Source organism: Falco biarmicus, chromosome 1 (genome assembly GCF_023638135.1).
Source record: "Falco biarmicus isolate bFalBia1 chromosome 1, bFalBia1.pri, whole genome shotgun sequence".
NCBI classification, from domain to species: domain Eukaryota; kingdom Metazoa; phylum Chordata; class Aves; order Falconiformes; family Falconidae; genus Falco; species Falco biarmicus.
In genome coordinates, this window is record NC_079288.1 from 39,690,059 (window position 1) to 39,707,472 (window position 17,414).

A 17,414-nucleotide genomic window follows, 5' to 3' on the forward strand; every position below is an offset into this window, starting at 1 on the left:
CTGCTTATTCAGTGTCTCTTCAATAATCCATCATTTCATCTCACAAAGGGATGGGGATGGTCTACATATGAAATCAAACATAGTATTTACATCTTGAGAAAAGGGGAAGATAGCCTGCTACCCTTTCTTTTATTCATGTGCTTATAAGCTGTCATCTCCAACAGACTCCTTTTTAACCTTTTCTTGGCTTTACTGTCTTAGAGCATAAGAACAGGGTCTTTCCAGATCTGAAAAAAAATTAAGGATAACAATAGCATTTTATGAGAGATGTATGGTATTCATTGAATAAAACCATAATTTTTGACATGGATATAATCAATAATAAAGATTGAAGTAACACAGAAGTATCTTTCATATTCAAGATGTTACAGTAACATCCCATTAAATTTTGGTGTAGCAAAGGGACTGTGAAAACAACTGTCAGCAATTGGATTACCAGTATAGTTTTGGAAATGTGAACTCCTGTGTTGTGTCTTACCAACTGGAAAATACCCGGAGGATCTCTGACTTCCAGATAGACAGAGGTGGGCAGATGTCTCATCTAAAAGTTGTGAACCTTCCATTAGATGTCTTTTTGCCCCGGTTAGATTTGAATAGTCGGATGGCAGTCTCGGTTGGGAGTTCTTGCCCTGCACACGAAGCACCGTAGCTGTACGGTTAAGCTGCAGTGGGACAGCAGTGTGTCTGGATTTACAAAATCCAGGTAGCCTAAACAGGAAAGGAGTCTCGACTAAAGCTTAGTTTAATCTGTGAGAAGGGCTCCAGTGAGGTTATGAGGTTGGCTTCCCGTTTTTGTCTCTTGCTCTGCACCCTCCCCTTGGCCCTTCTCCAGAGGGGTCCAACCCTGGCACTCACCCCTCTGACAAGCCAAGCAGCTGTGGGTTTGTTAACATTAACAGAGGCTGGGCACATTCCTTGGCTGTGAAGCAGCTCTGCTGAGCCATGTAATTGATGAGCATTAACTGTTTCTCCTCTAGTAAAGCCTGGGCTGATCTGAGGGTTTGGCTCATTGATTTCGAAGCATTGCTGGATCAGGTCTGAGCTGAGGTCACTGCCTGCAGAGGTGGGGATCTGAGGTGCTGGCAGCCTGGTAGCAGTTTAATCTGTGCTTGCATTAAGTATAAATCTAATTGCCCAAAGGTTTTACTTAGTAAAGATCACTCTAGAAAGCAGACAATAGAGCTTTTTCAGTATTTAATGAAATAATGGGCAGTTTTTGCATGGTCTGGTTTCTGTGTTTTAGTAGTAAACAGCAGAGCCTAACTGCCCTTCTTGCCCAGACAGACTTTAGAGGTTCCCAGCTCAAGCAAAAGCAATGGCAGGACCAAACTAGCCCTTTATTCAAACGGAGTTTTCAGCCTGACATTAAAATATATACATATATAATATATATATATACTTAGGGATGCAAAGGCCATCACAGCGTGGAATATCATGGCTCTCCCTTTACCCGTGAGAAGGGTTGTGAGTGTTCTGTGATCTTCAAACACCTTAACAATGTGATTGGCAATGATCATCTGCTTGATTTTACACCTGGCAAAAGTTAAGGTACTTTTAAAAGCTCATTTATGAGCAAAAGCCTCCCATTTGGGACCTGGGGCTGATGACAGTGCAGCAGTGGTGTATGGACATCTGAAAAAAAGTTTCTTATGTTTCAGGTGTTGTAGAATTAAAACTTTAGTAAGTTAAAGAGCAGCCTGATGGCTACTGATTTTGGTAACCTTCCTATTCTGTGCCTATCTGTGCAATGTGTCCGAGCTGGCAGCCTTGCACCTTATTGCATAAGGCAGATGATTAAGGTCATATGAGATTACAACCAAGAGCACCTTTGAGTTTGGCTATGTCCATTTCTGATCACACGTTGGATTGCTCCAGGTTCCTCTGTCCCTAGAAGCCAGAGCTCACCTGCACAGGCCCCTTCAGTCCCTGCATGTCCAGGTTGAGAGCTCATCGTGCCGGTGCAGGAACAGCAAAGGTATGGTTCTGAATGCGGTAAGAGTTTTCTTTTTGAGCTTTGGGTTGAGTGGCATTAATAGTCAGCTGTGTTTGAATTGTGGTTCAAGTTATTTGTCCATTTGAAAGCAAAATCAAATAAGCTCTATTCTGCAGCAAAGTTTATTTAAAATGTTTGAATACTGGATCGTATAAAACCACTCTTACAGAGTTGCAACAATTAAAGTGAAAAAAAACCACCCACCCAAAGGCCAACTGCAGGAGCCCTGCGCATTGCCTGTGCACACAAACTTTTTTTCCAAAACTTTCTTTAAAAGCCCACTAGAAGTCAGGGATCTTGTGACCGGGAGCAGGGCTGCCAAGGGCGAGAGGAGCTTGTTTTGCAACTGGGCCTGGGGGATTGCTACATCTGGGAGCTGGGCTGCAGCTGTAAAACACAAAACACATGCTTTTGAGGGCTGGGGGCTTTCCCAAACCAATCTAAACAGATCCTCTGCCCCGTGCAGAGGTGCTGTCCCAGGGAACCTTCAGTCTGTTGAGCTGGAGTTGCTGTAGGCTGTGAAACCATTGAGCTGGCCATGTGCAAAGTGATATAAAGCCGGGGTTTCAGAGCTGTGTAGGACACTAGGACAGGACGGGTGGGTGCTAGCCTCGGGGTGGTGGGAGGGTGGCTCTGTCTCCTGGGAAAAAGCTGCATCTGTAAGAGAAAAGTCTCTTCCAGCCTGTCCTGCAGAAAGATTGCAAGGGCAAATCAATGGGAAAACCCCCGAAATTTGGTGATAATTTAGGGTCCCCCATCTCTGTGCCTAGTGTTAATGGCAAATTAAACTGCTTTTTTGTGCTTCTGTGGGGAAGGCTGTGCCATGCCCCACCACCCTATGCACGCAGGCTGGGCAGCGATGCTCCTGCAGCGGGGGGCACAGCCCCCCAGCTCCTGCTCCTCAGACCAGAGGCTGCTCCCGGCCACAGTCTCCTGACAGGCCTGAATTAATCATCCGTTTCCCACTGATCCTCAAATAAGCACTATTGCACTGGATGGCACGTTCCACTTCGTTACCTAGTGTAAGTGGTAAGGCTGTAAATCTGCTTCTGCTTGTCTACTTAAATTATCTTCCCTCCCTTTCTTCCTCTTTTATCTTCCTCCTTCCTCAATTCCTCACTTTTTTATGACACCCATAACAGTCCAAAGTCTGCAGCAGTGTGCGTTTTGTTGTTCCTCATCTTTCCCCTATATAAACCAACCTATAGCTGCTTGACTGACTAAGCTTGCAGAAATCTTGAAACCTAAATACTGTTTCTCTGCTGTGATAATCCACAGAAAATGAGCGTGGATGAACCGCAGCCCCACAGCCGTCCAGCGATGCTGTGCTTTATTGCCCCAGCTCCTCCTGCTCCCAGGCTGGCAAAGCCAATGGCTTTTGCTTTAGCAGCAATTTTCTCCCCTTTCCCCCTCTCCTCTGTAATGAAAAGTTTCTCACAGCATAGAGGCTGGAGACACAAATTAATGCCCTTTAATTACCTATCCATAATAAACAAAACCAGAAGGTTTCTCATGTCATTCTTGCAATGTTTACTAAAACAGAGACTTTGCTCTGGCAGACCTCTCCTTCACTGGCCAAAACTCATGCTGAAGGTTAACAGCTCCTGAAGTTAATGATTATCTTTCCTTGTTTGCTCAGTGTTTCAGAGTTAAGACATGTAAATACTACTCCCCCGTGTAATTGCTGTGGTGAGCCAGCGATGAGCACTGTACAACACATAAACACGTCTATTAGCAGGGAGAAACGTCACTCCCAGAAGTGTCTGCTTGCCCAGAAAGACGCCAGCACAGGGTAACACCGTCCCGCTCGGGCTGGCGATTACATGGAGCCTGCTATGAAAACCCCCTCTCAAAATAGCAATTTCTAATCTTCCCTGAGGCCATTAATCAGGTTCCTAATCCAAGCAAAGCTGTCCCTACTGTAACGTGCTGCGATTCCCCCGCCTTTATTAGAAACCCCTCTCAGTTACGGCCATTTACTGGGTCAGGGAACTGATGGCAACGCTCGCCTGGGCAGAAATAGCTGCAAATACTTGGTGAGACAGATGTGAGAGAGTGGTTGATGCCTTGACCTGGCTGCACCTCACCTGTGAGCTCTGGACCTTATGGAAGGCTCAACTGTATAGAAATACATCGCAGTGCCAGCTTCTAATTTGATATTTTTTGAGGACTGAAAGCAATCTCTGCTTTTCCGGAGACAAACGCAATAGCTGGTCTTGCCCAATGGCTTCCAAATGAGGTAGAAGTGGCCTGACCACATATGACAGTCAAAGCTTTCTGGGCAGCTTCCCAGGAGCAGAGGTTTTGCCTTTGTACCGGCTCAGTCCCAGCTGGGGTAACTCTCTGCCTCCTGCCCACCTTTCCCTGGGTGGTTCTGGCTGTCTCAGAGGACCTGCTGCCTTGCTGGGATGGGGTGACGTGACTGATGTGGTTAGTTTGCACGGCATTTGTAGTATTCATGGGGATCCCTCCGACAAAAGACGCTATATAAACGTCAACTCGCACCTCACAAATCTAATCAGTGTCCCGGTGCATGGCTGGACACGAGCAGGCGGTATTAGTGAGGCAATGGGCTGTTAAATCTCCTCCTGCTGCAGCCTTAGGAGGCTCCCTGCAGCCCTGGGTAGTATTTGGGCTTTGAGGCTTTGGCTGGAGATCCCGGCTCCCACAGGGGCTCAGCTGGAGGGTGCTGCAGGGACGGTGGGGTGCTGCGATGGAGGGGCTGTCCTGGTGCTCAGCAGCAGCTTGGCTGCTCGTGGTGGGGGGATTCCATGGCTGAGCCCCATCTGGGGGTTTGCCACGGTGGTTCCCATGCAGCCCAGCGTCCCTGCCCAGCTGGGAGAGGGTGCAGCAGGGTGGGGAGGCAGCAGGGAGCTCCGGCTGGTGGGCAGCAGTTTCCATGCCCCAGGGCTTGTTGTCCCCCTTGTACATCCCACTCTGAAAAGCTGGTTTAAGCAGAACCACCACCGGTCCCAGGTTTGCAGGAGCTGGTAGGAAAGTTTAAAGGCGCCATGCCCTGAGACGGTGGTGGTGAGTTGCACTGAGTCACCTCTAACACCAAGCCCAGGAGGGGGAAAAAAGTTTAATAAAACTCAGGAAATTAATTGAGATGTGTGAGAGCCCCAGATAACTGAGCACTGCAAACATCATTGGGATGTGCACCACCGTGCACCTCCCCAGGAAAAGCCCCCGCTGCCTCCCAGCCTCCCCTCCCTGCACCATCCCCAAGCACAGCCGTGCACGCTGCAGCAGGCAATGCGTGTTCATGGGGACGATGATAAATACAGCATGTTTTGTTTCTTTATTTAGCCTGTTCCTCCCCAGAAGCTCCAAGGTCTTGAACTCGGGGTTTTTACTGAGCTGGCTGTTTATCTGCCCAGGCCTGTGTGCGGGGCAGCCGTGGCGGTGGTGGTGGTTCCCTCCCCGGCAGGGTGAGCCCCTGGGACTGAGGGGGCCCAGCACCCCCTCCTGCAGCTGGTGGCCTGTCAGCAAAGGCTGTGGCAGCCTCTGCACCCCAGCACCCTACTGCGCCCACATCGCGTCCGGAGCAGCTGGCCTCCCCTGGGGTTTTGCTTTTGTGTTGCACTGCTGATGTTTGTCCATATATTTTAGCGTCATTTTGCTGTTCCTTTTCCCCCCCATCCCTCTCCCCTTATTAACATCATTTAGCTAATTCTCGGGAAGTCTCCCACGCCCCGTGAAACCCTGAGCCCCTGCCACTTCACCATGCTCTCCCCTTCGCATCTGCCTGGCTCCATGGCCCATCTCCCAACGGTGACCTGTGCCCTGTCCTGTTCCAAAGCCTGCCCAGTTCCAGGCTGCACATAGGAGTGGTGGAAGGGGAAGAAAACATGTTATCCGAAGGTTAATGCAGGGCCCTGAGCAGGGCAGGTGTGGGGCTGGTGTCATGCTCTTGCCCCACACTGTGGTCCTACTGGCTGGAGGCCTGTATAGTCAAACTGGGAGCCCCTGCCTTGCTCAGCCGCCAACCCCTGTCCTGAGGAGACCCCAGAGGGGTGTGGGGTCAGAGTGTCCCTGGTGCAAGATGCTGCCGGCATGGGGCAGTGACTCATTTTGCTGCTCGGGGCCCTGGGTGTGGATGTCTCATTTGTTTCTTGCCTTAGCAACAGCAGCTTTGCCTGATCCAGGGCTTTTGCTCCCTGCCCAGCACAGCACGGGGTGGTGGCACTCGTGGTCCTTGTCTGCTGTGCAACGTCTGATCACATCAGGCCACAAACTTGCAGCAAAACTACCTGCCTTATCCCTTGGTTTCCTAGAAGTCCAGTGGCCGCCTTGGCAAGCAGAAACCCAGTCCGCAGGGTTTGCTAAATCAACACAGCAGCAATCATTACACCGAGGTTTGCATGACGAAGTGCTTGCAGCTGTGCCAGAGGGTGGGGGGTTGTTTTTCAATCTTTGCTTTTTCCATTTTAGCTCCAGAGGCAAAGCAGCCCTTTGAAACAGTGCAGGGGGGTGCAGCCTGCGTGCACAAGAAGGCAAATTGAGCGTTTGAGCCATGCCTGGCTGCTGGAGCCCCAGAGCCTGAGGGGATGCCCTGCCTGTGTCTGGCAGCCTCCTCCATCCCTGGGAATGCCCAGCTGCCGGGCACTGTGCTGGGGCTGTTAGATGCTCAGGCTAGTGGTGTTAAAAGAAAAATTATTTCAGTGCAATGAACATAACCTGAGATGCAGCTGTGGCAATGGGCCACAGGCAGCGTGCCCAGTGTCCTTCCGGGGAGTGGGATCCCCCTGACTGCACCCTGACCACGCAGCAGCACCGTCCCTCACCATTGCTTTCTTTTGCATCTCTTGGCTTTTCTTTTTCTCTTTGCCGCCTTCTTTTCCTCATTTTTTTTTTCCATTTTCTTTTTCCCTCTCCTCTCCTCTCCTTGGCTCTTTCTCCCCTTCTGCCGTGCCACAATCAATCAGACAGAACCTGACAGCCAGGAGCAGCCCCTGGCTCTGTCAGACGCTGATGCCCAGCAGTACTGTGGTCTGACTTTGCTGGCCGGGACATGACCCCTTCCCGAGGGAAGCAGCAGTGCTGGTGCCTGTGTCAGCCTGGGAGGGAGCCTGGCATGTTCAAGGTGTAGCATCCGAGCCCCCTGCCCGTACGAGCCGTCACTCTGGCTCCTGGTAGCCAGCACTAACGCGCTGTGGTTTTGCCACTCCAAAATCCCAAGACTTGTAACAAGAGCTGGGGTTTTACCCAACACTGTTGGTGTGAAGGGTTCCGTGGAAACTTCTCTGGTTTCTGCACATGTTGGCTCTGAAAGCCAAGCCTACTTGCCCTGAGCCACGTGGCAGGGCCCTAATTTGAATTACATACAAGCGTGAGTGTCTCCAGCCGTCACATCAAGGGTGGGTGAGATCTGCCCCTGGGCTGGCCCAGCTGGGCTTGCTGGGCACCAGCAGCAAGATGGGTAAAGCAGCTGGTTAACCCTCTTCCCCATTTTCCCCTCTTCTTCCCCACTTTTACCTGAAGATGAGCTGCACAAATGTCTGATCCCCTGAGATGCTGGACTGAGAAGCAGAGGTGGGCACCATCCACCCGGGAACCCCCCAGCAGCCAGCACCGGGGCTCTCTGTGCCCGGAGCAGCCCTGCTGGGCAGGGACCTGCCGGTCCGCGGGCAGGGTACAGGGCCGATGCTGGAGCCACCCAAGGGGCTGGGACACCCACCTGAGCACCGTCCCTTCTGCCCCCATCACTCAGCACCCTGCCACTGCCACTGCATGGCCTCGACAACATCTCCTTGGTACGAGCCCTGGGTGGCGTCTGGTTTGGCTTGGCTGGGGGCTCCCTGCAGCCCCATGGCACTGCGGGCTGGGCTGCGATGGAAGATGAAGGTATGGAGGGGGCGCGGGGACAGCAGGGCTGGCCCTGCGTGGGATGAAGCTGGGGCTGGGGTGGGATGGAGCTGGGGCTGGTGTCAGTTCCTCGACAGAGTGAGCAGCACTGCCGTTGCAAGCAGGGCGCTTGCAAGCTTTTAGCCTCTGAAAAAAACACATACACATGAAAAAAATACAGTCAGGCCAAGCTGTAGCAACGTGTAACTTGTTTTGTTACAGATTAACTGCTGCAGTGCCCCCCAGGCGCTTTGCTGAACTGGCTGTTTAACCCACTCTCCCGATCTTTGGGGTTTTTTTTTAAGAGCAGCACGCTACAAATTGCTGTCTGTGCTTTTATGGGGAGGTTGCAGACTGCGAAGATGTTTGTCTTGCCTCTGCACATCTCCAGGCAGGAGGCTGGGAGCAGGCAGGGGTCTACCTCTGAGTAGCAACCCACGTGCTGTGGGGACAGCCCCGGCAAGGGTCTGGGGAGCATCCTGCCCCAGGGCACATGTATGGCCAGGACCCAACACACTCCATTTCGGTGCTGGGTAGAAATGCTGTGTATCAACTGATTTATTCTTCTCCGAGCACCTGCCACCCCCTGCAGGGGCTGCCAGATGCCCCTGCCACCCTGCCGGGAGGGCCCGATACTGCTGCAGCGGTGCTGAGCTGGGTGCTTTCCTTTCTGGAAAGGTTTCAGGTGCCGCCTGAAGCATGAGAGGGTTTTGCTGACCCTGCAGCCTGTAATCTTACTCTGGGACTTGAGACATCTCCCGAAGCTGTTGTTGGCCCCTTTCCCCGCTCCTCACCCTCAGGACGACTGCAATCATCTCTTGGCAGGACAGCCCCAACCTGAGCACTCCGGCTCCCAGCAGATTTCCCCAGCCTCACCAAGTGTTTGCAAAAAAACCCCAATGATTTATTCTCGACAGCTCAGCTGGGTGGAGAAAAAAACCATGTTGCTCTTTACATCTATTCTTAATGTGTTGGGTTTTTTTTTTCTTATAACAGAGGTTGCCAATAACAATACAGCAGGAACAGCTCCTGGCCCCATAACCGCCAGTTTTCACCCTTTTTTTGTGGCAAGTGCCAGCCTGGTTCTTGCCAGCCCAGTATCTGCTGACAAAGTGCCGGGCAGCACCGCAGCCCGGGGTTAGCAATGGTGTGAATGACCCATGCTCCCTTGGCACCGGGGGGGGGTGACTGGGACGGGCAGGTGACACCTGGCCCCCTGCTGTCACTTGTCATTGATTGCCCCCCCCCCCCCCCCCCCAAGAGCTGGTTGTGGAAATACAACTGGATGAAATGCAAAACCAACAGAGAGAGAGGGCTTAGAGGCCAGTGCTTCAGGACAGGCATTTTCTGGGAATAAATCTATTCTGGACATAAGAAGATGGTTCCCAGACTTGCTGGACCTGCAGGATGAGGGTGTTGGGGGGGGGGGGGGGCGCACCAGCAAGACCAGACCAGGGAAAATGCCTGCCTCGATGGGCAGAGGAGGAGCTGGGAAAGTCTGAGTCAGCCCCCTGGCAAGGTGGGGCTGGGCTGTACTGACTGGTTTCCCTGTTGGCACTGGGTGCGGGGCTGGACGGAGCCAAGCACTGATGCCTGCCCGGTGGCCAGTGCTGCCCAGCATCTCGGCAGACCTGGGTAAGCACGCTGTTTGCCTTATGGCAGGGGAGAAATACATAACTCTTAAAATGTGAACCTCCAGGTTATTTGCTATGTAAATATATGCTCTTAAATAATGAAAGCTGTAAAAGTTAGTTGACGACTTCCTTGTGTCTCTGCCTGCCTTCTTGCAGGGCTCCGCAATGTCTGTAGCCATGAAGCACAGCGAAAAAACCAGCTTATTCAGCGGAGGACCTGGGAATGATGGGGACCAAGAGGCAGCCCAAGACTGGTGGGGATGGAGCAGGATGGAGAAAGCAGGATTATCGCCTGGAGCGAGGCTGGCATGGCCCAGATCAGGGTATGGAAGGGCCAGCACCCAGCCACGCTCCCCTGAGCCAGGATGCCTGCAGGACCTGGACACGATGCCTCTGGCTCTGGGCCAAGAAGCTGCTTCCCTTTGGCCGCTGAAGCCTGGGAGTCCCGTTCACTGGCAGCCCCTTTCCCCAGCAGCCCTGGCTTCCCCTGCCCTGCCCTGGGGTGGCCACAGGGCTTTGTCCCCCACTTCTGTGCCACCCGGGTGTCTGGTGCAGGCTGACCCCAGCACCCTGGCACTGGGACAGCCCAGCCTCCCTCCCTCTGCAAGCCCTGGGCTCCCCCCCTGCTGCTGCCTCCCCCAAACCAACCCACAAACCCAGCTGCAAACCCAGGCTGTGCAACAGCTGAACACTGGGAAACTGGGCAGGTGCCAAGGACTTTGATCCCCAGCCATAAAACCCTCCTCCACAAGCTGACTTCTCTTGCGAAATGATCTCTGGGGGCTGCTGGGCTGACATGTGCTGCCCCCACAGCCTCCACTGCCCCAGCAAAGGGGGCTTGGCTGGTAAGTGATGGTCTCGCCAGCAGCCTCATCCCGTAGGGATGTGTGTGTGCCATGGCCGGTGCCGGGCAGAGCGTGTTCCACCAAATACATGGATTTACCTTGGCCTGCTCCCAGGCGCTGCCACGCTCCTCCCCGGCACATCTGCATGTACCAGCCACCGCCAGGCCAGCTGAAAACCTTCAAACCTTCCCGGCTGGGAGACGCCAAGCAGAGGGCACGTGCTTGGCAGGGTGCTGAGCCCCTTCTCCTGGAGATGCCCGGCGGGACAGGACAGGCAGCGCTGCCTGCGCCAGCACCAGCGGCACGGGAGCCTGCCTGCTCCCACAGCAGGTGGCCAGAGCTGCTGCACTGCTGGCAGAGTTATCAGAAGTGGATGTTGGTGTCTGCCTTAAAAACCTTAAAAAAGGTTTTGGTTTGGTTTTTTTTTTTTCATTTTGGGTTTTTTCTTTTGGTTTTTTTTGTTTTTCTTCCCAGGGGTTGCTCAGCAGCTGTAGCCTGTTCCAGCTTGGGGTGGGCAATGCTGAGCTGCTGGGTGCGAGCCCGGCGCTGTGCTGGACATGCAGTATCAGCCTGGCCCGGCGTGGAAGGGCCACAGGTGCCCTCTGCTAAAGGGCAATACAAGGCACTGGTGAACAATTTCTTTTTCCCATTTTTGTTACCATCTTTTAACTCCAGCAACATCCAGCACACTGGCAGCACAGGGCCTTTTATGCTATTTAGAGACAAACATGGGCAACAGAGGGATTTTTTTGTGAACGCCAGATTGCAGCTTGATCAAACCAAGGCAAAACGGGGTCTGCACCAACATGGATGTGTAACAAGATGGCAGAAGAGCATCTGGGGTTTCTCAAACCAAGAAGCCTCCTAATGAGACAAACACAAACCTTATCCCACTGTCCAAAATGCTGCTGGGTCCTCAGAGAAAGTGATGGTCCCCCAAGGTGCAGCTGCAAGCATCCTGGGCTGCAGGCGGATGCAGGAAGCGCAGGACCAAAGCTCCTGCGGTCACGGCCAGCCCTGGGCTGCTCCTGTTTTGCTATTCTGTAGTTAAACTCTGCTTTTTCCCATCCTTGCTTCTCATTTTTATTAGCGTTTCTGCTCCTTATAACCACAGCCTTGTCTCTCACACCCACAGACACACGTGCCAGTGAGACACCTCTGCACTGGCGGCCGATGGTCCTGGGGATGCGCCTCAATCTGCCACCGCATTCCCAATTGTCCCCCGGGGCGGAGAAGTTCGGGGACATAAAGGCTTTAACATCAACCCAGTGTCACCTAGCCCTGGCTCCCCAAGCACGATGGTAACCAGGAATGTTTCTCCACTCTGCCAAGTAACCTGAGTGACTTCCAGTGCTCCCTCCTCACCTCCCTGCAGCTGGGCTCCACTCTGGGTCACACCTGGGCTTAATGATTTTGCAGCCCAGAGCTGCCCCTGCCCAGGGCAAGCCCCTCACCCACAGCACCAAGCCACTGTGGCTGGGACCGAGCAAAACTTGCTGCACTGATGCCAAGCAGTGGAGCTCACCACAGGGCTGGAGCTGCTGCTGTCAGTCCCTGTGGTGCAGCAGCGGCTCGGTAGCGTGGGAGACTTCCCTGTTTTTCATTAGCGAGCGCACTGAACTTTCCAGTACCCACCTCGAGGTTCCCATGGATCAGGGCGAAATCAGGGTTTGGCTCCACATTAGCCCCTGTGCAGCGCCTGGCAGAGAGCCAGCTCTGGTCCCAGTGGAGGGGATGAGGAGCATCACCAGCATGCCTTCACCCTCCTGCCATTCTGACTGGGGCCATGGTGTCCACCAGCTCCACAGAGATGGCCAAGGACTCGGCTCCTGACCCTTTCTCTAGACAAGGGAATATTTTTTTAACAACAACAAAAAAAAATCCCAACCCCAAACATGTTTTTAAGGAGAAACAAAGATTAGAAATACTGTAAGTGGTGGAGACAAAGCACCAAAAATAGCATCTGAAGTTTCCTCTGCGCGCTCTCCCTGCAGGCAGCCTGCACTATATTTGTCTTCACTTGCCATTTCTGCTGCAATCAATTTGCAATTGCCGCTGGCGAGGAACGCATCTATTAAAAGCTCGACTGAGATCTGTGGCAAAGATGTCTGTAATAAAAAAATCTGGCCATTCATTAAAAAAAATATAAATACTGTCCTTCTCTGCAGATCCTCCTGGCCCCAACAAAATCCACTAAGATCATCACCAGCCGCATTGTCCAGGCTCAGGAGCAGCCGTGGAAGCCCAGCGCGGGTTTCCTTCCATGTGGGAAGGGATTTGCTCTGCAGCTGCTCAGAGGCTTGGAAGCCCTTGGTGTTTGCCACATGTCGGTGCCTTATCTCCGTGATTTGCTGCAGGCCACCCTGGCGAGGCGGATTCCTCCCAGGTCAATTGCTTTTACCATAAAAACAAATGTTTTCTATCATTCCTTTCATCCCGGGATGAAAGTGCAGATACAAATCACATGGCTCCCCACGCTGCCTTGGTGGGCCACGCTACCGGGTGCTGCCGGGCACTCGCCCTCCTCCCAAAGAAATGGGGTAGGAGGGACAAGGAAGGCAAAGGGGGCCTGGAGGAGACCCTGCCTTTGCTTAAAAAATAACCCCATGGGGCCACCAAAAAATAAACCTGTGGGATATAATAAACCCAAAAAATAACCCCATGGGGTCATCCATAAAATAACTCCATGGGGCTCTCGGGAGGCACGCGGCTCTGCCCCCAGCTTTCTGCCCCAAAGCATCGCAGCCAGCGCTGCTGGAGCCAGGTACCAGCTGGGCACCCGGCTGAAGCCCCTCAGCCTGGGGAAGGGAGGCGGGGGGCGGCGGGGCTGTCTTGAGGAGGCTGGAGGCATGCAGCCCGTGTAGCCAAACCAAACAGTGGCTGCAGGGGATACAATTGCTGCCTATAAATAGCGCTGGGAAGCAAGCATTAGGGAGGGGAAAAAAGCTATTCAAGCTAAAGGACAATGTTGGCACAAAAGCAAATAGATATAATTAGCCATTAATAAGAGAAGACCAAAGATTAGGGAAAGTATCTAATATCAGAAAAGTGAGAGCTTGGAAGGCTTTCCAGGGGGAAGGGTAGAGGAGACCTCGACCAGTGGTTAAAACAGGCCGTGGCTATTTTTTAAAAGCCATGAAGTTATGAGCTGTCAAATGCAGCCTGCTGTGATCGCAGATGAGCCTTTTTTTCTGTGTAAAAGGGAAGGTTTGGTCTCTCCATGATGTCAGGAACCGCAGAGGGGCCTGAGGAGCTGCCCTGTGCACAGCCCCTGGGGCAGACCTAAGCCCTCCACAGAGCCCTCCGCACCCACTCTGCTCTTTGCAGCCTGGCGGGGACCAAACCAGCCTGGAGGGGACCAAACCTTCATCCCCAAAGCCTCCCAGCATGCTGGGGCGGCAGGAGCTGGCCCCTCACCACAGGCCTGCCCCACCTGGGGACGCGGGGTTTAGGAGGGCTTCTCCTCACAACGGTTAAGGCATTGTGCCGGCGGCAGTGCCCTCCCCATCTCCAGAATATCAAAGCAGCCAGGGACAGAGACACAACTCCCTGGTCCAGTGGCGTGGGAAGAGCCTCAGTGAAGGGAACAGAAGGGTCTTGGCAGAGGTGGTCGGTTTTCTTTCCTTTTTTGTGAAAGCAAACCTCGACAAACAAAAACGAGCACCGAGCTCACTTGCTTCAGCCCTGCTGACCTTTCAACAGTGACCAACGGGGGCAAAGGTGGTGCTGGCATTGCAGCAGCCCCAAGACTTCGCAATATTCTTGCTCCCGCCCCGAGCAACAGAGAGATGGGCACCCGCCTGCCCGTACATGCCCTCCCACATGCCCCATGGCAGAGCCATTGAGGCAGGTAGTACAGCCCTGTCCTGGACGCAGGGACCAGCACCTGTAGGACACCCACCCGCCTTGTGCCCACATCAGCCCTCCACCCTGGCCCCGGCGCCGCGAGCCCCAGCCCTGCGCTGTTCCCTTGGGAAGGAGCAGGGTGGAGATGCAGAGGCTGCCCCGGTGGGGCCTCCTGCACCCCCTGCCATCATGGCAGAACCACAGCCGGGCTGTTTGGGGATCACTGTGAGCAGCCCCTGCGGTGCTTTGCCTGTACAAACCCAGGACAGCCCTGCTCAGCCGCCACAAGAGCAGGAGCCCTGCACAGGTGGGGAGCTGGCAGAGGGGTCCCGTTATCTGCCATCCCTGCAGGCTGCTGTGATGCCTTCGCTTTGCTACCAGGGGAACCGCGGGATTAATTTTCCCTTGAAGCCTTCACAGAGAGCCCGGTGCTCTTCTGGAAGAAACATTTTAGCCATGAAGCCGTTATTGGCTTAAGTGCAAACTGTACCATCCGCGCTGCCGGTGCCCAGCCTGCAGGCTTCCCCCTGCCGAGCCGGTGGGTGAAGCCCTGATCTCCCCGGCCTTGAAACACTTTGACTTCACCAGCTCCTGCAGCAGCATCCTGCAGTGTCCCTCTCGAGGCTGGCAGCACCTCAGCTGTCAAATGCCACTGGCCCCATGCAGCCACTGGGCCCCATCCTGTCCCATCCTGCAGGGAGTGGCTCCAGCATGTGCCCAGGCTGGGGGTGACACTGGAGGGCTGCTCTCACCTTAGGGTTCAACCAGCTCTGGCGCCTGGGGCTGGGGTGCAGGCAGCAGCACAGGCAGCAGCGAGCGCCTCGTCTGCGCGGGGATGGTGGTGGCAGAGAGATGGTTCCTCCTCGGTTGCTATTTCCAGCAGATGAAGTCACTGGGCTGCAGTGCCTGAGCTCAGCGGAGGGTGAGTCAGTGCTGGCCTCGCCGAGGCACCATGCACAGCCCCCACGGCCCCTCGCCACGCAGCAGCCCACCATGCCTTGTGATACCGCAGCAGTGCTGCAATGCACGAGGGCCAGGTTCCGTGAGGTTCAGGCTTTGCAGCAACGCAGTGTTGGGTTCCCCAGCCCCACTGCAGCTTTGCTGCTGGATGCCCCCCAGGCACAGCTTTCCCCACGCAGTCCCACCAGCTCCAGGCAGCACTGAAGATCTGCTTTTCTTGGCATTGTCCCAAATGGCTGCATGTTCCTTCACTGAGAATGTCCCTCCCAGGGCCATGGGGTGCCCCAGCCCGTGGTCACAACGTGCTTTTTGTTTAGAAATCCCTACACACACTTCCACACGCATTCTTGGCTGCAAGCAGCTAAGCTGCAGCCGTAGACCCCAACACAGTGCTGCAGCTCACCAGCCCCAACGCAGTGCTACAGCTCACCAGCTCCTGCTGCCTCCTGACAAAGCACCCAGCGTGGGTGGGACACCAGCGCTGCGGCTGGAACCTCCCAAATCCTACCTGGGCTGCCCACGCATGTGCGGGAGGTGGGGGCGGGGAAGGGACTGAGCTGTCATGGTGGCTTTCGCACAGGCAGGGCTGATGCCACTGGGAACCTCTCTTCTCTCCCATACACCCATTGAGCTCCTTTTGCTTTTTCAGAGGTGTTTTCTGTGGCAGGTTTAAGGCTTGAGCAGCAAACACGCTGCTGTTTGTGCCAGATCGGTGAGCTACAGCCGCCCATGAGATGGGTGTGTGGACGCGGGTGGCGGGGCAGGAGGGTGTGATGCCACCCTGTCGTCCCCTCCAGCACTGCAGCCTGGTCACAGTGGTAGGGGTCCTGTCCCTGTGGGTGGCAGGGATGGGGACACCCAGGCCGGAGCCAGTGGGGTTGGATGTTACCGCCAGAGAGGTGGGTGTCATGGAGCAGAGGGCTGTGTGCTCCAAGCTCTCACCACAGCCTTGGCTCTGGCCCCTTCCCTGCAGTCCCAGCACAGGGCAGCCGGTACAATCCTTCGCTACAGCCCTGATAACAAATTCACTTTCTGAAGAAAGAGAGGAAACGAGAAATCTCCGGCCGCGCCGCACAGTGTAACCCACTGCCGGCCAGGGCAGGCAGCTGCCCACCTCCTTCCTGTGCAGCCCCATTTAATCTGTTGCCTCCTCCAAAGCAAAGAGTGTTGAAACTTTGGGGGGTGTTTAGCAAATCCCCTCCCATGCTTATAAAAGCTGCTTCCTGGCACAAGGTTTCCGGCATCCTGTTCCTTCCAAACACCACTGCGAGCAGTGACAGGGGATGCCAGACATATCTGATACTTACAACCCAGCGTTTGAGCACTGAGTTTACCTGTCAGCTGTTCCCACCAGCTGCAGAGTGGCCATGGCCATGCCTGCGGCTCTGCCACCGGCCAAGGGGACCGATACTGCCCATGCTGGGGACACTGTGCCCTGTGGGGACTGCACCCACCAATGCTGCCTGCACCTGGTTGCGTATGCAGCAGTGTGGAGCCTCTTGGCTCCACAGCACTTGGCCTTCCCCTTCCTTCGAAGGGCTTGGCTGTGACTTGGCTGCATTTAGTGCTTGAGCCCTTCACTGCTTTTGCTTAACCCTGGTCGTGGTATGCGCATCTGCCACCCGCATGCAGGATTTGGGCATGGAGACCAGCTCCCGGCGTGCCAGCGCAGGCAGTGTCAAACCAACACACTGCTGCTTTTGAGCCAAACCCCTGTACTGCCCTGCAAGCCCATCCACACATAACCATAAAACCTGCAGCTGCCCTAAACTATTTCTGCATCTCTAAAGACAACCTTTACCTTGCTGTCCTTAAAACCTCAGTGCCAGCAACACAAACTGCATCAGCTCAGAGTGACCTGCCAGGCAACTGCACCACACAGCCGTGCCACGCATGGCATTGCTGCTGCAGGTCTCCTACGGGACCACAGGCTCTTCCAAAGGGAATTGGACAGATATACAGCAGCTTTTGCTGCTCTTATTTCTGCTATTAATTCTGCGTTTCCTGCTAGGCAAGGGACACAAAGCCTGGTCCCTTGTTTTCAACAAGGACCATGTGCCAGGGCAATGGGGATGCAGCTGCCCTAGAGCCAGCAGTGAGCAGCTCTAGAGGCAGGCACTGCAGGGACACCCAGAGGCACTAAGCACTGAGAAACCTCTGCAAAGAACTGCCAGGAATCAGCCTGGAAGAACCCACAGAGCAGAATGGATCCCTTCAGGTATTTGGTCCCTCTCCGCAAGGTTCCCAAGGGCACCTGTGCAAGGCAGTGGCACTGGTCCGGGTGGCTGC

The 17,414-nt window shown here is 54.3% G+C and overlaps 1 long non-coding RNA gene across 2 annotated transcripts; it reads left to right on the forward strand.

Moving 5' to 3' along the window:
* Positions 1 to 1,838: 1,838 nt before the first annotated feature.
* LOC130142225 (uncharacterized) lies at positions 1,839 to 12,474 on the forward strand. Of its 2 annotated transcripts, XR_008819331.1 has the most exons (3): positions 1,839 to 1,975; positions 7,478 to 7,840; positions 9,631 to 12,474. It is a non-coding gene; the product is annotated as an uncharacterized LOC130142225 (long non-coding RNA). The 2 variants fall into 2 exon arrangements; XR_008819330.1 differs by lacking the exon at positions 1,839 to 1,975 and having other exon boundaries at positions 1,985 to 7,840.
* Positions 12,475 to 17,414: the final 4,940 nt, after the last annotated feature.